The sequence below is a fragment of the Oryzias melastigma genome, linkage group LG23 (genome assembly GCF_002922805.2).
Source record: "Oryzias melastigma strain HK-1 linkage group LG23, ASM292280v2, whole genome shotgun sequence".
Classification (NCBI taxonomy): domain Eukaryota; kingdom Metazoa; phylum Chordata; class Actinopteri; order Beloniformes; family Adrianichthyidae; genus Oryzias; species Oryzias melastigma.
Window position 1 is genome coordinate 19,831,303 of NC_050534.1, and position 23,773 is coordinate 19,855,075.

The window sequence follows — 23,773 nt, forward strand, 5'->3', positions numbered from 1 at the left end:
AGGGTGTACCCCGCCTTCGCCCATCAGTAGCCGGGTTAGGCTCCGGCACCCCCGCGACCCCGAAAGGGAAGAAGCGGCCAAGAAGATGAATGAAAACACGATTATTCTTCGATTTCTCGTCAACGTTACGCTCATATCTCATGTTTACTGCCTCCAAATACCAAAGAACGGCTTTTGCAACCACTAAAGATCTGATTGCATATCCTCTAAAGTTCACGCCTCACTTCTATGATATAGAGGTGTGACCTGTACACTTGATGTCAACAAATCAATGCTTGGTATCTCATACTCTGGAAAAAGAAATAAAGAAATAAATAACCTCATGGTGGATGAAAATCCAATAAATGCAGGAGGAAAGCCTGCTCCTCTCCTCAACTGACAGAGACGTGAACTAGAGAAGAAACAAACCCTGGAAGAAACCAGGAGGACGCACCGAGAGGTTGAACACACAGCACAGCGGGGTGACAGATGGAGAACAAGCGGCGAGAACCGTGATGCCATTTGCAGGTTGATGCGTATTTGCTGGCGGGTTTGTCACCACAGTTTATGACACTTTCAGTCTCTAAATCAACTCAAAACTGGCACGCAGCGAGGAGAGCAGCAGTAAATCAGTTTTCCCGGCTGTTTTTTTTTTTTTTTTAATCTGAGGAACAGCGGCTAATAGAGCAGAGAGGCTCGGGCGTCGCCTCGGCTTTGACCGACTCACACGGCGCCGCCGCCTCATTGAACAGCGGGAAGCGCGGAGAGCGGCTGCTGAAGTTAGAGCAGCATCGCAGGGTGCAAATAATGATGAAACATCAGGAAACCTCACTGTAAGCTGAACTGCTGTTCCACCTCACATCACGCCGCGACCAACGGGGCCGCCAGGAGACGGGTCAGACGGGTTTCATCACCTCCAGAACAAAGTTAATCACATGCTCATCATCATTTAGACTAAATGTGTCAAAGTCATGGCCCAGGGGCCGGATCTGGCCCTCCAGATGATTTTATTTTATTGTTATTAATGACCCGATGTTATCTTGTGCTTATTGCTAAGTTCTATAATTTTGACAAAATATATTTTTATGGAGGGTAAAATGTTGAAAGTTATTTAAGGTTTAAGTTGATTTATACTAGAATAATATTACTGATGTTTTATTATTCATGATTATGCTAAAAAGTTTTGGTTTTAAAATGTTAAAACATTGGCATCATGCTAGCTTTTTGGACTATTTTGGCATTTACTAAGATTTTTTAGACTATTTTGGAGTTCAGCTAATATTTCAGTTACATGCTTGCTATTTTTGGGTAATTTAGGCTTTTTAAAAAAGTTTCTTATGCTGTTTTGGTAATTTAGGCTTTTTAAAAAAGTTTCTTATGCTGTTTTGGGTAATTTAGTTTTTTTTTAAAAAGTTTCTTATGCGGTTTTGGAGTTAGGCTAATATTTACATGTTAGCCGTTTTGGCTAATTTTGGCTTTTTTCAGTTTTGTAGGCTAATTTGTCATTTAGCTAATATTTAGCTTGAGTTGGGGGTGTGAGGGGCTGTAAGCTAGACAGAGCTTGTAAATGGGTGGATGATGGGAAGTGGGGGCAGGGTTGCTCTGCACCAATGTTCCCACCCACCACTAAGAGATAGATTTCTAATTAAATCCTGCTGCTCTGCAGAAACTACATCACAGTTTTTGTTTTATTTTGGCTAAAACTGCATCATCATAATCATAAAACTACTGATCAATAGATTAGAAAATGATCAGTTTAAACTTCTAATCTTTTTAGGATTAAGTTAGTAAGTGACCAACAGATTGCACTTAAGACTTTTCTGCATTACTCTCCATGCACGATGAGCGGTTAGGTTTGTTCCATCATCCAATGTTTATCTATGTTCCCAGAATTCCTTCTCTTTAGGCCCCACTTCTAATACTATCAGAAGGACGATGGGACCAGCCAGACGGCATCAAGTCTCCAGAGTGTCTAAGATCTGCCTCCCCTCTGCTGGACAAACCTACAACCTCTAATCAGAGAAAACGGCCAGGTGAGGTTCTGTCCAGATTACCGAATCATCTCCACAGATGATGTGGAGGATTAGCGGCTGACGGAAACTTCGTTTTCTCTCTCCGAGCAATACCACTGCTACCCCTGCAAGAGAAACTCATTTCCGCAGCTCGTAACCGGGATCTTATCGGTTCACAGCCGTATGTGAGGGATGGAAGATGATGAGACTCCCTCTGCACTGAAGCACAAAGTCTACATACATGGAGAAGGTCCACCTGTCAGACGCTCAGGTGAGGGTTCCCCGTTTCCTTTGGTAAAAGCTTAGGAAACATTTTTATAAAAAATGTTTTTGAACGAGTTATTGATTTTTAACATCACCAACATGTGTTTCAATTTTCCAAAAAGCAGGTAAAGCTATAAAACAATAATATTAATTGCGATTTACGTTTGTATTATAAAAAATAAGTCTTTTGCTACAGACTTATTTTGAAAGGTCTGAAATTAACCCTCGCTAGTTGCCAGCATTTTCTCCTCTTTGGGGAGTTAAAGTTAGAGGGTTAGCATAAATGCTTGTATCTAATTAGCCACGTCTGTTAGCTCTTCTTTTGGTGAATGTTTTTGGTCCTCTCCTCTACCGTCTGCACTCGAGGTAACCAAACACAAGCAAAATCAAAGGTGTTCCTTTGCATTTTAGTTTATTATTCATTATTAAAATAGAAAATAGAACATACCATTGTCATGCAATTAGTAACTAGGGATGTCCCGATCAGGTTTTTTTGGGCCCGATCGGATTCCGAGTCATTTGATTTTGTGTATCTGCCGATACAGAGTCCCGATCTGACTTTTATAAGACATTTAAAACATGAATAAATTAAACAAACAGATTAGTGTTGTCCCTCATTTATATTTTAATAACCTTCTTTTATCATTAAAAACTTAAATAAAACACATCTATGAAGTAGTTTTAATAAACAAGTAAAAATACAGCAAATATAAACTAGGAAAAAAATACAATTTTCTTGTTATATAAGTGATAATTAGTCATGTGATAAAGTTTAGTGACTTTAGCTTTAACAAATTTAGAGCTATTGAACATTTTTGACCAAATGTGATTCCTGTCCTCATTTAAAATTCTTAAAAATAAATTATGACTTTGTTTTAGCATAACATTTGATGAGTGTTCATGAATAGCTGATATCATTATTAGTTTTATTTATTTAGTTATTTTTAAGGTTATGTGCATCTTTTTTAAGTTCTTAAGAAATCACGTTTTCAGTTTTATTACCACAGTAGTTAATTTTTTTTAACTGTTATTTCTCTGTCAGATAAATCAAACAGGCATATCAAAGGACAGCTCGGGTCCTAAGGAGTTAAATCACGGCGTTAGCATGTAGCAGTTAGCAGCTGCTGTGTAGCCATCTGTCTGGACACCCAACACGTCAAAAGATGAGGCGGGGTCACGCTTTAACCCCGCGTCAGAGTTGAGGTCATTAACTAAACGTCAATCTGTGACGACTTGGGGATGAGAATGTGTTGGACATACGAGTGATGCCGTCCTTACGTTGCAGTCTAGTCGTTAGGTGAGACCCAAGTACTGGCTTCCGACTAACCCCATGTAAATGTGCACAATTGGGCATGCACGTGACACGTGAATGGTTCTGGAACGTCCTCAAAACTCTGTCTGAACTCCTCATTTCTGACATGTAAGAAGCTATCTGTCTCACAGACTTCACCATCACTTGTGTGTTGTACAGGTGTTCACTACGACTCATTAACCTGCATCATGGCCGTAAAAAACCAACGTGCATGAACATTTACTCTATGTAGGTTCCTTAAAATGGTCTACGACCTTGATATATTTGTGAGGGTCACCTGCAGGTTTGACCATCTTCCCCCCCGCATACAGCCTGTATCCACCCTTCTGGGCAGTTGTGACCAAGACTTAAAACTCACAACACGGCCGCCATTGTTGGCGTTTGCTGCAGCTGCTTTGATGCATTCAGGGTCGCATCAAAGCAGAACTCCATCAGCTGCAGAAACGCTTCGTTCAGCCAATAATTACATCCTTCCGCTTTTATCTGCAGTTACTGATGTTATTGAACATTTCTACAAATGTTCCATCAGGCTTGGAGTGTAAAAACGCCTTTTGGGTAAACAAAGTCATTGTTGTGCACAGAGCAACAGTTGGTAAACAAGTGCAGCTTGCAAAACTGACTGTTGGGTTTCAGAGTCTCTCTGTCCCTTTCATCCTCACTGAGGCTCACCTTCGCGATGGCGTTCAAACCGTATGGTTAATCCACTGTGGCATGAGAACAGCTTCACACACAAAAGCTGCACACGCAGGTCTGTGCCTGCAGTGGAAGCCTCACAGACATGGGATTTCCTTCCACATCCAATTGAGACCAAAGGAACTCGGTGAGAAGAGCGTGGAGATAAGCTGCGAGCACACACAGCACTCCCACTCAAACATCTGTGCAAACATCGCACACACAGCGGCGGTCAAGAAGCGCACACCCCACCGTCCCCGAAGAGACGCACACAACCGCCACCCTCCACCCACCGGCAGACGCACATGTGCGTCTTTGTTGCAGCGCACAGACAGGAATTTGTTGTAATTACAGTGTGGAGTCTGAGCAGCATCCGATTAGGATCCACAGGTTTTTATGACCCGCCTTTGAAGCGCCTCCACCTGCTAGCAAACGCAGAACCACAAACACGATGCCTCGATTTACAATCAATACCAGTTTATAAAGAGAAGCTGGTTCCAGTTTTTACAAAAACAAGCGAATAATAAATGTATGTGACATAAAAATGAAAAAACCTTAGCGTCCCCCTCTGATGAAAATCCTGTTTGAGTTTTGAACATGTCTGTGTGGCATTTTTCTTATGAAAGACAACAAATGAAATAAGAAATCATTTTGTTTTTGCTTAAGATGCTGAAATTAATAGTTAAAATCCTGAAGCTGATAGCCAACTAAAATTAGCATTGAAAAACTGAAAAAGCCCAAGTTAGAAAAAAAATCTAGCATGAATCTAAAATATTAGCTAAACTCCAAAATACCCTAAAAACAAAAAAGGCTAAATTTGCCAAATAAGCTAGCATGTAGCTGAAATATTAGCTTAACTTCAAAACAGCCCTAAAAACTGAAAAAGCCTAAATTATCTAAAAACAGCTAGCATGTAGCTGAATTACTAGCTAAACTGCAAAATATCCTAAAAAAAAGCCTAAATTAGCCAAAATAGTTAGCATGTAGCTGAAATATTAGCTCAACTTCAAAACGGCCCTAAAAACTGAAAAAGCCTAAATTACCCAAACATAGCATGTTGCTAAAATATTGGCTAAACTCCAAAATAGCCTAAAAACTAAAAAGTCTAAATTAGACAAAACAGCTAGCATGTAACAGAACTATTAGCTTAACTTCAAAATAACCTAAAGAACTGAAAAACCTTAAATTATTTAAAAACAGCTAGCATGGAGCTGAATTACTAGCTAAACTCCAAAATAGCTTAAAAAACAAACCAAAAAAAGCCTGAAATAGCCAAAATAACGAGCATATAGCTAAAATGTTAGCTAAACTGGAAAATATCCTAAGAAAAAAAAACAACAAAAAAGCCTAAATTAGCCAAAATAGCTACCATGTAGCTGAAATATTAGCTTAACTCCAAATTAGCCTAAAAAAATCTTAATAAATGCCAAAATATTCTAAAAAGCTAACAGAATGCCATTATAACATTCAACTTTACTTACTTTAGGTTGTGGGATTCTGGTTAAAAACGTCATAATCATAATTAAAACACCACTGGGAACATTTTTTTTTGTAAAAAGAAGCCGTCCGGATCCAGGGTGAAGTTCATCCACCGGTTCATCCCCATAAAAACACTGCAAACCGCTTTTCCCAGCAACCCTCACCTCCGTTTTCTGCTTTGGTAATCTCTTCACGCAGCGCTTTGCAGCAGATATATGAATATAGAAATGTCTGGCACTGCACAATGGACAGAAACGCTTTGTGTGTTTTTCTGGAGTTTAATAAACCAAAAAAGCTCTCCGCTGGTTTATGTCAAAAAGATAATCCCTCTGTGTCCATAAATAGGCGGAATATAGCTTTACATATTTTCAATTTATACATACAAAACATTTATGCAAACAAGGTCCCTTTGGAACAATGCCTGTGCTCCTTCTGTTCCCAGCAGCCAGTTTCGGGACCCCCGTTCGCAGCGTGGGCCTCTTCTAATCTGGTGTTCAGCTCGGCTAAACCCACTTCTGAGCGGTTCTGTTCGGCTGGAGATGGATGTCGATGTCAACGAGCGAAAGAGTCTTTCTCCAGCAGACAAAACTGATTTTTCTTTCATGGTTTTTCTAACCGGCACCAGAGGCAAAGCAGGCAAAGATTATTGGAGCCAGTTTTAATTCTACACAGAACAGTGGAAGATCCGGCACACCAGCAGGATAGAACAGGCTCAGCTTTAGGCTGAGATGAAACCACCCACTCAAACGGCCAAATATACATCAACAAACAGGAAGAACAGTTTGATCAACTGAAAATGTGGAATTCACGCCTTAAAAGTTGTGTTTTGGTGTTTTCGACATGTTCTTGTGGTATTACTGCCAGCTCGGTGACCTTGTGTTAGAGTGTCCGCCCTCAGATTGGACTGTCGTGAGTTCAAGTCCCAGCCCAGTCAATCCAAAGACTCTAAAAATGGGACACTCAGCGGCGTTAAGCCACCAAATGGGTCCTGAGTGCAGCTGTGTCTGCAGCTCACCGCTCCCCCATGGGATGGGTCAAATGCGGAGAATAAATTTCAACAACTAATGGGACTTTATTCTAACGATGGAGGACATAAAGTCAATGGCTCCATTTGACGATGAGACTAAAAACTTTTGACAGTAGCTCCTTCCACATGGGACAGGAGTGGCAGGTTTATAGACACAGTTTTGGACAGATCTAGAGAAGCAAATGTAATCATTTTTGGTGTAAACACAACATTAAGGTACCTTCTTTGTCCAGGACGGGGTTGCTGTGTGGATAGCAACAATATCAAACAAAAAAATGTGTTTAAATGTAAAATTTGAATAAACAATCCACATTTTCACCATCAGAACACAGTGGAGTCATAAATAAATGTCTTAAAATGTTTGTATTTATTCAATTTTCACTTTGTGAAATCAGTGACGTCATATCCAGTGTTTAGAAAAACAAAAGAAAAGTGGTGAAGATCGTCTACGAATTACCTTTAAAATCCAGCGCACTAGATAGTTTTTTTCAGTAGTTAGGGGGCGGGGATTAGGACAGCCTTTGTGTAGCCCACTTGAAAGCGGTACGGGGTGTGGACTCCCAACAAGCTCACTCCTGACTGGCCAGCGGGGTTGTCATAGAAACGATTACACAGACGGACTCGGATCAATCACAGTTTTCATGGCGGTGTCAACTGAACTGATGTCCTTATGTTGGAGCCAGAAGTAAACAGTTGGTGTGTTTGAGATGACTAACGCCTCGCCTGGATCGTTGGAGAGACCAGGCGGCTGCAGACGGGGGCGGGGAAAGGCGCCCAAGATAAAGGTGAACAGCGGGACTGAACGTGAACAGGAAGTCGGGGTTGTCTTTAACATTCTGTTGAATTTTGATATTCCTCTCCTCCTTATTATTAACTTTACTGTTATGTTTTTATAATCCTTTTTAATATCCATCTGAACAACAGATGAAAAATAGAGGCTGGGTTCATTTAATGTCTATTGTCCTGAGAAATAATTAAAATTGAAATAAAAATGAACTTTTAAAGGCAACATAACACACATTACAGTACCTATTTTCTGGCGGCGCTGGCTTATGTAGGCGCCTTGAACCCGCCTCTTTCTCGTGATACTTTGTCGGTGTGTATGTGACGGAGCAAAAAACTGACCAGCATGCACCGCGCTGCATCCGCCTTGGTCATATCAAACACACCTAGTTTCTATGGGTGATGTCACACTCACTCGGTCCAGTTCTCTGATACAGTCATCCTGATCAAAGTCTGGTTCAAATGGAGGAGTTTCCCTTAAATTTTATTTTTAAAGAAAGTTCTCCTTCACTACTTTTGTTTGCTTAACAAAAAAAAGTACAATTAAAAAAACATTTATTTATTACTCACTTGTGGAGGTAATTATACTACAGTAATATAATTGGTTTTAATGGAATAATCTAAACTGAATTGGAGTGAGAATGGTCATAATTACTGAAGTCTTTTTTGTGCTTCAAGACAAACTTTGTTGGATTGGAATCGTCACTTTTAGAGGAATCTTTGGACCAAACCGGTCTGGTGTAAACATTTGTTATTTTTTTTCATGGCCGGCTCTGGCTTTATCTTTGAGGACAGACTTAAAGCGATTGTGGATGATGGCGTGAAAAACCTGCAGCCAAGTGTCGCATGGCGTCCTCACATGAACATGTCATGACCGCTGTGGCCAAATGACATTGATTTATTTCATTCTGTTTACACAAACGTTCAGATCTTTTTATTCTTATGTTTGTTTTTCCCATAAATATTCATAATCTATTTCTGTTCTCATAATAGGATTTTAGATCTATTCATTTGTTTTTTTAATCAAAGCTTCTTGAGATTATTTTGTTTGTAAATCTGAGGTTTTTACACTTAAATGAAATTAATTTGGTTTATTTGTAGTCATTTCAATTAAACCATCATTGCAGATCCGCCTCCTCGCCTGTTGAGTCAGTTTTTTATTAGAACTAGAAAAATCTGTTTATGAATAAATAGAACATAAACTGTTAATCTTATTTAAAATATTTTTATTTAGATTTCTTTTAGTATCCTCTCTTTGTATGGCATCATCTGATCTGAATAAACACCAGTAAAGAAGCTGCTCTTCTCAAATTCCCCTTATAAATATGTTTAATCCAAACAAAACTAATCTTGAAATCAAATCTTCAAAACCTTTTCTGATGTTTACAAGATAAATCAAAGAGGAATTGTTCGTCTTTTCCGCGTTTCCGCCTCCAGGAGCCCAACAATGTTGGAGCAGACGAGGACTTCAAGGGGATTACTGATGGTCGGGAAACCCGATCCAGACCTTCGCACTTGATGTGCTGGTCAGGCGTGAGGCTCGAGTTCGCATGAAGACAAAGAGGAGCGAACAAGCCATAAACAAATGTGATTACCACAGCGGAGAACTTTCAGCAGGAGGCATTGATTTTCTGCAGCGCTCGAGAGTTTCTGTTCGAAGAGGTGGAACATAAAGACGAACGGAGAGAAAGAATGCTGCTGATGATGACTTAGATTTATTTGAATTATAAGTTATTTTGTGCAAACAGACCCAGTATCAGTTTTACATGATCATGTATGCGTCACGTTTGATCAACAAAGACAGAAAAATGTGATTAAACATGTTTTTGTCATTTTTTTCTTGGTAATAAAATATATTTTTTTTACATAACTAGAGATTTAAACTTAGAAAAGGCAGAACTTTAACTAATAAGTTGCTTTTGCTTTAAAAAAAAATAGAAGAAATTAGATTCATTGACAACTTTAGTTCTAAAATCACCAGTCATTAAAACGATTTAATCAGTCAATGTTGGCTTTAATTGATAGGTTTTTAATTCCACGTGAGAGCAGCAGATGAATTTTGTCGCTTCTTTGGGATAACTATATTATCTATTAGGGGTGTGCCAAAATATTGATATTGCGATATATCGCGATATTTAGTCCTGCGATCGATTCTCGATGGGTTCTCACCAAGTATCGATATTATATTTTCATTTAAAGAGGCTGTAGCGCTGAGCGTCTGAGTCACGCGCCGGAACTATGGGCGCACGCTGCGTCGGACTTTTAATAGCGATGCACGCGCTCATTCGGGAGAAGCACCGGTGAGATACAGGCTCTGTAGCGCGTGTGTGAAGCATGCCTACCTGTCAGCATTTATCCTCCATCTGTAGGAGATCCGCCCGGTAAGAAGTGACTTTGTCTGAGCGCTAGAATGTCAGCGATCACTTGCTTCCTGTTTGCTGTGGGAACTGAGCGCGTGCTTCGCAGTTGTCTGTGTACGCTTCAAGGAGCGTCGGAATTTTCGCTTTCATGCACTTCGATGTTTAACCTGCTGGTGTACGGTGTAACTTTGATAAATTTATAATGTGACGTTTTCAAACAATGTAATTACTTGTTGCTAATGTTAATTTTAAAGTAATTCTCAAATAAAAAAGCAGGATTTGATGTATGAACTTAAATTTAAATGTAATTAAACTAAAGTACATGAATTCACTGTAAAATTAGGGAGAATGCTAATTAATTGAAGCACTTAAAATTATATTTATTGCCATTATTATGTGTGTTTTAAGGATTTTACCTATTGACTGCTGACTGACCAAATGGAAAAATGATAAAAATTGGAAAAATAATCTCAAGTAACAGTCTGAGTAAATCAGCCTTTATTTTTGGATGCTCAGCCCTTTTCAAGTGAGAGAAAAGTGCACAAAAAATTAGGTCAATTTTGAGAGAGGCTGTAAAACATTATATTCATCATCCTTTGGTGTGACGTTCTTTTGGAGGTAGATAGCTGTCACTACTTGACTTATTTAATATTTGTTCTGTTTACAACAATTCTGCACTAAGTAGTGTCACTGCTGATCATGTTAACTATTGTTAACATTGAATCTGACAGATAATTCCAATTCAGTTGTTGTCAATGTTTGTTAAAGACATAGTTTTACTGATTTCAGCAATTTTGCACAAAAGTGTCTATAATTTGTTGCACAAAATAAGAAAAGTTGTTTAGTATGATTGTGTTTAAGGTAAAAAAGATAAATGGGGATATATTTCCCCCCAAAAACATGTTCTATATAATGGTAGTTATTAGAGAGGATTTTTACCAATTATCGCAGTATCGCGATATTATCGATATCGTGAGCCATGTATCGCGTATCGTATCGTATCGTGAGGTACCCAGTGATTCCCAGCCCTATTATCTATTAATCTAGAAGCTGTTTGAGTAAATCGAGCAGACAGGAAATCTACAAAAATATGGAAGTAAGAGTATTTAGATGGTTGCAGAAGGAGTAAAGTTGACAGCTTTTACATCAAGTCAACGATAAAACCAAATGTTGCAGTTTCTCAAATGACCACCAGGTGCTGGTTTCAAAGGTTCTCCCAAAATCTTAAACTTTTGTGCTTTTTTCCAGTTTTTAACCAGTTTTTCTTCTTGTCAATTTTTCTTCAGCCCCTTATTTTGGTTTTGAAAAAGGTCAAACTTGTGGATTGATGGAGGCGCCTTGATTTGATTGGCAGGTGAGTAAATATAAAAATGTGTTTTTGTAATTCCCCTTTTCCCATTTACAGCAGGAAAGTAAAAAATACAGATACCTAAAATATTGGGTTGCCACAGATCTCGATCAAAAACAAAACTATATGTTACACCATATTGGATCTGGGACAACAAAAAAACTAAGTTAGCCAAATTACATAGATAATTTGGTAAAATTTGTTAAAATTTGGTAAAATAAAATAGCCTAAAAAACAAACAAAAAAGCCTAAATTAGTTAAAATAGCTAGCATGTATTGGAAATATTGGCTAAACGCAAAATCAGCCTAAAAACTCAAAATAGCTTAAATTAGTCAAAATAGCTAGTATGTAGCTGAAATATTAGCTAATCTCCAAAATAGCCAAAATAGTCCAAAAGGCTAGTAGAATGATATTATAACTTTCAACTTTACTACACTATGGCTCCATATAACGAGTAATCGACTAATTTTATTTAGCCATCGACTATTTTAATTGTCGATTAGTCGACAATTAAAATAGTCGATCAGTCGACTAATCGCAGCACCTTTACTCTTTCATCCATGAAAGCATAAATCCAGAGACGACGCAGCTGAAGCTCAAGACGTTTGGCACTTGAGCATAAGATGAAACACGTTGTGACGATCAGATGCGATGAACCTGAGCTTTTCTCTAACTGAAATGGCGACAAGAATGAGGTCAGAAAGTTCCTGCAGTGACACAAAACGCCGTTCCTAACATCTGTGCAGGGAGCGGCGGGATTCCCCGAGTCGGTCCCCGAGCAGAACCGTTACTGAAGAAAAGAGACTCCGGATAACAAAAAACTGATGAAACCGTCATGGGAAACCACGGAGCAACTTTAAAAACGTCTGCAAAGTCAAACAAGAAGCAGCAGCAGGAGATCAATTTTTAAAGCTTAAATAAAACAAAACATGACAAAATAAATGTATTATTTACCAACAACTAAATAAGTGATGGCAGCAAGTTTACAGCATCCAATAAAGATTAGCGATGGTCATCAGTGTGCTCCGGCTCCTTAACCATTCCGTCATAAAAACATCAATTACCGTCATTCTTTCAGAGGAACTCCACGGAGAGCTGCCAGCCGTCTGCACAGGAGCACACCTTCACTAAACTGACTAATGTGGGAGACGAAGGAGTCGCGAGGCTCAAACTCCCAATGCTGAATAAAGATCAACCAGAAAAAAAACTCAAATTTATTACAAGGAAAGAAGAGTCAAGGAAATGTTTCCAAAGATGCAGCTACTAGTCTTTTTTTATATATATTTAAAGTAAAATCTCTTTATAATGTTGACTTTTTCACTGATAAACTTTCGTTTTTGAGCTAATTAAACCCTATTTTAGAGTAAAAGAACATCAGCGCTTTCAGAATAAAGTGAAATAAAATTAGAAAAAATAAATGTTTATGTCAAGTCAAAATTTCTGGATTAATTTTCTAAGTAAATAAAAAAACAGGTCTAATATCATCAAATCAAAACAGTTCTCGCAATAAAAAAGACAAATTGTTGTGTTGTAATCCACAAGGAGCGTCTCACATACCGCGAGTGAGACAGGCCATTGATTTATCGCTATACTTTGAGACATGGGACAGATTCCTCACACAATGCATTCTGGGAAACAATAATGGTGCCATAATTCAAGGCCAACGTTTTCCTCATCAGACGTTACACGAGCTCAAACCACTAGTTTAAAGACTAGCTTTATCTCAACGTTTTGCATTTTCTAAAAGTCAGTTTCTCTGCTGACAACAATATTTCAGTCTTGTGACTCGGTTGGAACGATCTGAGAATTCTGATGATTTCCACTCCAAACCACCTGAGAAACATCCAGCAGTTCCAACAAATGGTCCTAGGCAAGGCAAGTTTATTGGTAGTAAACAAACTACATAGAAAAAACAAAAGACGCTTCAAGCCTTTAACATTGAAGCTTTAGCTCCAGTGTTGATATTCTTGGAATTACTATTGCTTCTTTTGAATTCCGTCCCTAATCGCTAAAAACTATATAGTGCGAGACTCTAGTGCCCTTGGTTTTAAATGCAGTTTGGACACGATGCTCAGTACTTTTTCTCCACAAAGTGATCAATATGAGCGTTTTACAACGTCTGTGACTCCACTGGGTTCTGATGATGAAAACGTTGAAGGGTTACCAAAAAATTACGTTTAAGTTTACCAGACCAGAGTTCACTTGCAAGTCAAACCAGACCAGTTTGTTCGACTACGTTAGGGTTTGATCTGGGCTGCCATGATTAAAACAGTCCGCGACTAATTCAATGGTCGATAAGTTGTTTTGTGTTTTATCTCAAAGCTACGGTACGAGCTTTCTAATCCCACGTCTGCAATCGTCTTCGACACACATGCGCAGTAGTGCTAATTTGGTTCAGTGGTGATGTCACAGGAAGTCATAGGAAGACTCAGGTACAATAACACACCAACAGAGACTAAAAGTGGGAAACATAAAAAAATAAAAACGTTATCTTTTGTGTAGAATAGTAACCTTATTAACCTTAATAACCTTATTTGTTTCAATGCCAGAAACAATGTAGGAAAGATACTGATTGTTAGTATATAGCCTAAACACTTTAAAATCTAATTAAGATGTGTGTTTTACATTCAGTTTATGTATGATCTGATGAGCCGAATATTAAAATAATTGTTTGTGGTAGCCCTCGTTTGATTTAAACAAAAGTTCATGATACGTTTTCACATTTGAATACAGAGGAAACGAGCTGCTGTAAATAAAACAAGAAATAAATCAAACGTATTTAATGACTGGAGAACAGCGTATTGGAATTAGCATCACATGATGAAAACTACCCAACATAAGAGTCCAGAACCAGCCAGAAGTTTGTCCACGTCTGGCTAAGCTCCGCTTAGTAATACTAGCCGCTGGTGAAATAAACTAATCCAGTTTTAAGAACGACTTCATACCTGCGGGAGTCTTCATCTATAAACTGCAGCTTATGCTTGTCTAAAGTGTTGTTTCTCCGTTTGTTTGTGACTGATTTATACTTCCACAAAACTCTAAAATCCCTCCATTTAAAAGAACTCAGAGAATGACTGCTCGTCTGTTTCCCCAGATGCCGGGACGAATGCATATGCATCCAAGCAATCAGTGAGTCGGCACATTTCCATAATGAGGTTCAGGAGGTGAAACAAAGATCTATCCGCCAGCTCTTCTTCTCCCCTTGTTCCTCTGCTGGTGGTCTTATTAAATCCTCTCCATCTGTACGACCTCATCTTTCCTCCGGCCAATCAAGAACTCATTAGGCTGCTGGAAGTCGCACGAGCAGAGCATTCCAGCTATAATCCATCTATCAGGCTGTCAGTCACTCCTCTGAGCTGATTTCTTTAATATTAAAAAGCTCTTTTTGATCTCCTGGGAGTCCTGATAAAAGGCTGCAGAAAGGTGTGAGTTTACTCAGAGCCAATTATGAATCTGCCTCTGGGGGGCCAAATATTAATATCCGAGTATAAGTCTTCAGACTGCTACCTGTCAGCCCGTGCCGTAGGTTTTTCCTGAACATCGCTTTGGCTCATGAGGGAATTAAAAAGCTTTAAAAAGAGCAAAAACTGGCTTTCAATTTCTTGTTTTTTCCATCAGAAACTCGGAGGGAATCTGCCCAAAGCTCAGCTTTGTGCAGAATGTTAATTTTACGACTGAGCAATTTACAGACCGGGAGACAGGGGCGGGTCATATTTCATTAATGCCCGTCATCTATATTTTAAGGGGGCAATAACAAAGATTTCTGCTTTGCCCCAGAGCAGAGAAATGACCACAATATATCTGCTGAGCTTGATGGGACTGAGGATCAATATCAGAGACTCGACCATTACTCTGTCTCTGAGATAAGGTTTTTGGCTTCCAACTCTCCCCATTCTGAGCTGTTTGGAGAAAAAAATGAAATATAATGTGCTGGTCTTCAGGGAAACTTTGTAAACTCAACAACTTTTACACAGACAGGACCTGCAGAGAACATTTAAGCTCGAGGTGTTAGACCAATACAAACTATGATCAAATGTTGGAGATAGAAGCAAATGGAGCTTCGCTCTGAGTTGGTCAGAGTTTCACTTTAACACTTCAAGAAACACAACTTATTCTGTGTTAAGTTTAAATATGTGCATCCTTTCCATGTTGAGACACCTTATATAATTTAAATTTTTAAAATATTACTTATTAAAGCCTACTTCATACAAGAAATGATGTAAATAAATCGGATGTCATCAAAGTTGTTACATTTCTTTTAGCTAAAAGAAGACGCCCAGATAACGATGAAAGAGGAAAAGCTTTTAATCCAGGTTGGAAATGTGATTATTTCCTTCGTCTAATAATTCTGGGGTCTTTACTATTGAAAAGTGCTGCCAAAAACAATTAATTTTATAGTCAACTAATCACAGATTTTTTTTCCTATTAGTTGACTAATTGGGTCATTCGCAAACTGGCTGTAAAGCACACATCTTAACCATCATTAGCTTTAAACTAAAAACTAGAAATATAGCATTACCTGTGATAATGCTAGTATGAACGCTGTAAGCTGAATTTGGCCGCTGAAGAAGCTAGTGCTGATAGCTGAAATCACTGAAGCTGATAGTCAGCTAATATATTAGTTAAATAACAAATCAGCCTAAAAAAACTGAGAAAATCCTAAATTAGCTAAAATAGCTAGCATGCGGCGGAAATATTAGCTTAACTCCTAATTAGCCTGAAAAATTGAAAAAAAATCCTAAATTAGCCAAAATAGCTAGCATGCATCTGAAATATTAGCTTAACTCCAAATTAGCCTAAAATGAAAAAAAAATCCTAAATTAGCCAAAATAGCTAGCATGTAGCTGAAATATTAGCAAAATGCCAAATTAGCCTAAAAAAAAAAATATACAGAATTAGCCAAACTAGCCAGCATGTAGCTGAAATATTGGCAAAACACCAAAGTTATCAACTCAAAAACAAACTAATGATAATCTTACTTTAGATTAAGGGTTTCAGACTCTGACATTGACTTTTGTCACATGAGTCAAACTTCCTAAATTATGTAATAAATTCCAGATTCTTCAGCTTGTTTATTTGGTTTGACCACACCGTCAGCCAATTCCAAGAACAGAAATCACTAAAATAAGCAGTTTCTCAGTAAAGGTGAAAAACTCCTGAACTTTTGAGTCTTTGCCGTTTTTAAAACAATTAGACTAAAAGGCCAGTGGAGACACTAGAAAGACAGCTGCATTGTGAGAAAAAAATACAATACCAATTAAGCCAGGCAGTCACCCATTGCTTCACAGCTTAACACCGAATGCTCTGGAGCTTTATGCAGCTAATTCAATGAATCATGTTTGACAGGAAGCGTCTCTTTCTTCACACAAACATTGGTTCTTAAACAACGACGACTTCCTCTCCTGTCTGCTGAGTGGGATCACAGAAGCACTTCTTCTGAGCTGACGTCTTGGAGACGGATGTGATAAGGACGTGCAGTGTGGTCTGCTGGGATCAATCACTGTCAAAACTCCTCAAAGCCACTTAAGCTCCTGTTCTCAGGGGTCCGGAGATCACAGTCATCTAAGAACTTTACAGCCTCTTCCAGAGACACCGCTTCTCTTCTGATGCTGTAGGTTTCCAGAAATCTTCTCAGAAAGTAAGTTAGAGATTTGACAAAAACTCTGGGACTATTAGTCAAAAGAAAAAGCCAAGGACGCCGTTGCTTTGGCTAAGACTGAAGAGTAAGAATGAGGCCGATAAGATGGACTGAAGTTCAGGCAATCGAAGTCTGCAACCTCGGCTGAGAAGTAGATTCAGGGACTGAAGGCACAATAAATGAATCTTCTACACATTCTCATTCCCAACTGAACGTATATTTCTGGATCCATCCGTGTCACTTTTTGACAATTTGGGTGTCCCCCAACTCGCCTCTTTTTGACGTTTTTCCATTAAATCACGGGTCCCAAACCCTCGGAACGTGGTACCAAGTTAGGATACTAGTACTGGTACGCATTAGGGATCCCTGATTAGTGCTGTATTTTTTTCCTGTCCATGGCCCAGTACCAAGCGGGCCACAGACAGGTACCGGTTCACAGCCCGGAGGTTGGCGCCCCTAAATTTAAAAGGAACAGCCAGCATTGCAAAATTTAATAAGTTGGGGACACCCAAACCATCAAAAAGTGACATGGAGGGGGCCCTAACCCTATGTCCAAATATGAGGAATTGGGATTGAGAATACGTTGGAATCATACAGATTCTTTAGGGCTGTTCCTCACCGTCACAGCCTAGCGTACTCTTCTGGAATGGGCAAGGAATGCTGGGAAATCTTATGCTTCTATAAGTTTTGGTTTACCTCAACAAACAATCTCTTAATTAAAAAAAAACCCAAAAGACTGAAGTTGACCATGACCAGACAATAACTGAGAACTATCAACGCTGAAAACAAATTAGGAAGTGGGCGAGGCACATTCAATGGAGATGCTCCACCCACCCGAGTAAGATTTTGAAAAAAACGTCCAGATGGGTGGACGGAAAAAACAAGAAAAGAAAGAATCACAATTTTGAATGAAGCCATTCATGGACCCACCCAACGGCCAACAAAAGAAAATGCTTTTAATAACACAAAATATAAATTGTCAAACGCTTACACAGTGATATTTCCAGAATGCAAATACTTCTGATGGGAAAAGTGAATAAAAATGTGTTCAACTGAAGAACAGAAAGCCAATTCCCGCTGTAATTAGCATAAATGAACTCTTAACCCTTTAACACCGACATAACACTCTTTTTGATAGACCATAACTGCCCGACCAATTAAACAATCAACGTGAATCAGCTGATTCTGATGTTACGTTCACACTAGGTTCAGAAACGTACGTTCAAGTAAGTAAGTAAGTTTTATTTATATAGCACCTTTCACAGACAAAAGTCACAAGGTGCTTCACAAGTTAAAAGCATAAAAACAAATACTTCAAGCATCCGTTTCCAATAAAAAGTCAATGTAAACATGAATAAGTACAGGTTTCTGGCTTCTACATTGAAAACTCACACCCATTAATCACATACTGAAAGGTAAACTCAAACAATCAGGATTTGGTAGAGACATCTGAGAAGCGTTTTTTTAAGATACGGAAGTAATAATGTGCCTGACAAGGATCAGTCTCCAAACGTTTCATATATCAGAATGGAGCTGTGAAGGAAAAAGCCAGGAGTAACATGCAGATTTACATTGTTTCAACATTTCACACCAAGATTCTTCCAACGGTGAGTACATACCCGGTGTCTACAGAGCATGAGCTGAAGAAAAGTGGCTTTTCGTATCAGCTTTGTACCAATTTGAAGCTGATTACCAACGTAAAATGTTTCACATCAGTACAAAACTGCTTTTAATTGCATCAACTGTTGAAAAGTTACAGAAGTCAAAAGAATCTAAACACTGAAGCGAAAGCTTCACTGTAAGAAACTAGAAGAAAATCCTTTGAATCCATTCGTTGGTTACTGTCTGTACAGTATGTATGGAGTTCCCGGTGAAAGTGACCTTCAGAAGAAGTGAACTTGACACAAGAAAAGAGCAAAAACACAAAAAGGTTTAACAGAAAAAAACAGCTTCAGAATTTGGTGGAAGTTCTTGGAATCCTCTCATTAAGACTCGGCTGGTTCTGGAGTCATTTTCTGCAGAGCTACAGCAGCAGATTTAAATGCTTTTTTTTCCCTGTTCGGCGGAGCTATCGGGGAAAGATAAGAGGAGCACCTCTTTGGGACTGAGGGAATAACCTCTAGTTCTTTTTTGACGAATGAAGGTCAGTAGATAAGTAGAGACCAGTGCAGAAACCGCATTTCAGATGAGAACAAGCTGCTGTTTGGGTCTGTGGGAGGATAAAGCAGACCTTCAGTCTAAGGCGTTTACCCCAAAGAGACGCGTGTAAAAACTGAAACACAATAGAATCCGTCACAGTCGGTTCTGAGAAAACGCTGAGCAGGGAGGAATGAGAGTTCAAACGTGTGAAAAGGTTTCTGGACCGGCTTTGGTTTTAATCTTCCTCTCCATCAGGATGAGTCTCTGCAAACTGCTGACGGCATGTCAACAGAGGTGAAACCCTCGAGCTGCAACCAATCACTTTCACCCAACCAGGACCTCAGAATGAATCCAGAAAACATTTACTTCTCAGTCGGTTTCCACCGTTCTTTAATCACTCTGACTTTGACATCCACCAGTCTGTGGCCTTCAGCTTCAGCTCCTCCTCAGAAATGCAAACATGTCAGTGAGAGCAGAGACGCTTCATTAGCTCTCCAAAAAGCAAATTGAAAGGAGACACTTTGAAAGTGCAATCGAACCCTCCCAACTCTATGAGGGAACGTTTCCGCTTCATTCAGGAATAACGGATATGGAGAAGAAGCAGAAAGAGCAGAGGACTGTACGAACCTGCAGGAACCTGTGATTATGGCCAGTTTCTCTGCTGCGTCTATGGAAGAATCAATCCCTTTAGAGCACGTGTCAAAGTCAAGGCCCAGGGGCCGGATGTGGCACTCCAGGTAATTCTATCCGGCCCTCCAGATCATTTTATTTTATTCTTATTAATGGCCTGATGGAGATTAAAATATTATGGAGAGCAAATATTGAAAGTTATTTAAGGTTTAAATTGATTTATTATGGAATAATATTCCTGCATTTTTATTATTTACAATTATCTTGAAAAGTTTCGGTTTTAAAAAATTGCCATTCTGCTAGCTTTTTGGACTATTTTGGCATTTACTAAGATTTTTTAGGCAGTTTTGGAGTTTAGCTAATATTTCACCTACATGCTAGCTGTTTTGGCTAACCCAAGTTTTCTTTTTAAGGCTAATTGGCATTTAGCTAATATTACACCTAGCTATCAGCTTCAGCGTCTTTAGCTATCATTTTTGAGTATTTCTTTATTCTAATAGGGTTGGATTGGGAGCAGATGAAAACCAGATGTTTGAAAAAGCTCAGGTTTGTGATACAACACTGCCATGGAAGGCCAAAGTCTTCCTTCTCCACTACAATTCTGATCCATCCACTTGAGGACAAATAGATTCATTAACGTCTTCATTTCCCTCGTCTGAGCTGGAACCTGGTTCAAAACTGTACAGCTGGATAGCTCTGATAGTGTTTGTCGTTTCTTTTGCTACGCTAATGTTAGCTTGGGCTTGTGAGGCGTTATAAGCTAGCGAGAGAGTGTGTAAACAAATGAATAATGAGATTTGAAGGTAGGGTAACTTCCCAATCCGCAGGTGAATATTTACTGAGCTCCTCTGTGCTGCAGAAAATAAGTCTTAAAAAAAAAAAAAGGTTTTATTTTGGCTGAAAACTGCACCATCAAAATTAAAAGTTCGCTGAGAATGATTTTACAATGGTTACAAATGATTTATTTTATTTAGCTATCTATGCTTCTTTGGTGCAGTGCAATTCATGTGTTGTTCCTCTTTAGAGATTTCAGATTCCAGGTGGATTGTCTGTGTTCCTGTTCTTGGCCTTGGACCTCACCTCTGGCTTGTCGTAATCATGGAACCAGCTAACCCGCTAATTCTTCTTTAATAGTCCTGGTAAATCGCCTGTCCGTCATGGGAGAGGATCCCTCCTCCATGTGGACTTCCCTGAGGTTTTTTGGTTTTTTTTTTTAGGAATTTCCCTAATTGCAAGGATAACCAATTTAGTTTAGTCTGTTTAGTTTAGTAAAGCAATCAGCTAATAATGTTTATATTTTATGACAGAATTTGTGCTTTTGTACAAATACCGGTATGAAGCCCGATAAGACAACTTTTTGTAATATTGGACTATCTAAATAAAATTGAATTGAAATATTGTAGAAGTGGAACTTTAAGGTTTTGAATGCTGAACTAATAATTATCATAACTTTAGGAAGAAGTAAAAGAGACTGTCACGGACCTCAATTTCCTCAATTAATTGTCCTCAATTTCAATATTTTGACTATTTGACTATCATACGCAGCTACAATTATACCCAAATGTTGGTAATTACCTCGTGGGAGGGGCTCTCCAAATGAAGCAGAATAAGCCCCGCGCCCTTCAGCGCGTCCTAATGAAGACAAACTCCGGAGGTTAATGGGAAACTTGCCTGAGTCACTCCTCAAGGTTAATGGTGATTTTCTTGTTCAGGGCGTCGAGAAGTGAAAGGAGAAATTGGCAAATTTGCTACAGAGGAAATTACAGTTCTGGAGGCGGTGAACCGAAGCATTTTAATATCACCTGAGGAGGAACGTTCGAAGCAATTTAACAACAAACAATGGAGAGAAAAGGTCCTCGTCTGCTCGGTTCTCGCTCAACTCGACGACGGATCTGAACAGAGAACGTTCAGAACATTCTTTTACAAGCAAAGGTTTGTCATTTGTTCTCAACAATATGAAGAAATAGTTTATAGATAAAGGGGGCGATCTGATTGTATATTATGTACAAACTTAAATTCTTGTTTATGGGAGTTTCTGATTTGATCACCAACTTAAAAGAAACTGATAATGATTTTTATTCCAAGTTTGTTGGGTTTAGAAAAAAATTAGAGACACTTTTAGTTGAAAAGTATTATTTATCATTTGCCATAAATGGTCTCTGGATCCGTGAAAGATTTCAGGTCATCCTTTTTCCACTTGTGCTTCCAAATCATTTCGCTGCCACTGATTATGAGGATACAAAATAGGGGTCTGACTTAGCTCATCCTCTAGGTATTGGCCGTCCTTTCCTCTGTTGTGTAGTTACAGACAGAAGAGTGAGTGGGATGGGTGTCTGCACCTGCAATTTTATTTTCAATACACGCCAATTTTCTGTCCGGCATAGCAGATCGTTCTGTCTGAGCTGCGTTTGAGAGTCGGAGTCTGGGGCTCAGCGACAGAACGAAAACAGGAAACTGGAAGGAAAAGACGAGACGCAGAAGCAGGTGAAGGAATGAAAATGAAAAAGACAGACGAGAATGAGCACGCTCTGTGAAATGAAGGTCTCCAATCACAGATGCAGCGAGATGCATACCAGCCGGACCACTTTGAAGGCTCTTCAATATTAGTTTCGAATCACATTTAGGCTTTATTTGTACAGTTGAAGGATATATGCTTCAAAATGAGAGAAGATTTTTCAACCGACCACGTCTGCTGGTAGAACGTGGTGCTCAGATTTGGTAGAAACACATGTGCTGCGTGTGACGAATGTATCAAAGGGTGTTTGGCGCACTTCACAGCAAGGACAATGATTGGCTGATGGACATTTTTTTCAGAACTGTTTTTTTTAAACTTCTGTTTATTTTTGATGGGCCATGACCACGACCAGCTGACGGTCACAATTGGCTAGCCGAAGGTCGTGATCGCCCAGTCGATGGTCGCAACCGGCCAGTTGATTATCGCGGTCGACGATGGCCATCGACCAGTTGACAATGGCGATCGACCAGTCGACGGTGGCCATCGACCAGTCGATGGTGGCGATCGGACAGTTGATTATCGCGGTCGGCCAGTTGATTATCGCGGTCAGCCAGTCGACGATGGCGATCGACCAGTTTATTATTGTGATCAGCCAGTCGACGGTCGTGATTTACCACTTAACAATTGCTATCGATTATCACGGTCGACCAGTCGACGATGGCGATTGGGGCCAGTTGATGGTGGCGATCGACCAGTCGACGTCCGCGATCAGTCCACAGTGGTGATCGGACAGTCGACAAAGGCGACCGACCAGTCGACGTTCGCAATCAGTCCACAGTGGCGATCGGACAGTCGACAAAGGCGACCGACCAGTCGACGTTCGCAATCAGTCCACAGTGGCGGTCGGATAGTAGACGAAGGCAATCGGCCAGTCGACGGTTGTGATTGGCCAGTCAACGGTCGTGATTTACCAGTTAATGATCGCAATCAACCAGTTGATGATTGAGATTGACCAGTTTGTAATCGCGATTGACCAATTGATGATCGAGATTGACCAGTTTGTAATCGCAATCAACCAGTTGATGATTGAGATTGACCAGTTTGTAATCGCGATTGACCAGGTGACCCCTGATTGATTCCAAGAAATCCCCTCACAAATCAAAAAGCATCCAATAACCAAAGATGACAGTTTTACAGTAACCAAAGCGTACATAGAAGCTCTCATACGAGTTCCTCCATCTACAACAAACTTCAGAGGTAGCGTTTTTCCTGATATCTGCGTGTCTCCATGTAATGTGATCACGTACATTTCTTTGTTTACAAAAAAATCTCTGATTTAAATTGGATCAAGCTGTCATCAGTAAACGTGTCTAAAACAACATACCATGTGATATGAACCATTCGCTTCGTGAAGGCTGATGTTTTAAGTCAAAACACAACGTTCCAACCACTTCCACCAAATGATGGCATTAGCGGTGCTGCAGGAGGCCGAGGAAGAGGTGAGAAGTATTCGTTACCACTAACAGCCTCAGACATGTTTCATGTGGTTGGTTTCAGGTCTAATGTGTCCTTTAGGGAGATTTGGGAAAAATCCCACTGAAGAAAACCCAACTCTTCATCAAAGCACGGAGGTCATGGAATAACTTCTGTGGGTCTGTGGAGTTGTGTTTGTGT

The 23,773-nt window shown here is 39.5% G+C and overlaps 1 protein-coding gene and 1 long non-coding RNA gene across 3 annotated transcripts in view; one reads left to right on the forward strand and one right to left on the reverse strand.

Moving 5' to 3' along the window:
- plxnb2a (plexin b2a) overlaps positions 1–23,773 on the reverse strand; it is a 186,851-nt gene that overhangs the window by 130,087 nt on the left and 32,991 nt on the right. The window lies entirely within an intron of this gene.
- Positions 7,204–14,482, forward strand: LOC112154135. Its single transcript, XR_002920604.2, has 3 exons — positions 7,204–7,530; positions 11,175–11,242; positions 14,332–14,482. It is a non-coding gene; the product is annotated as an uncharacterized LOC112154135 (long non-coding RNA).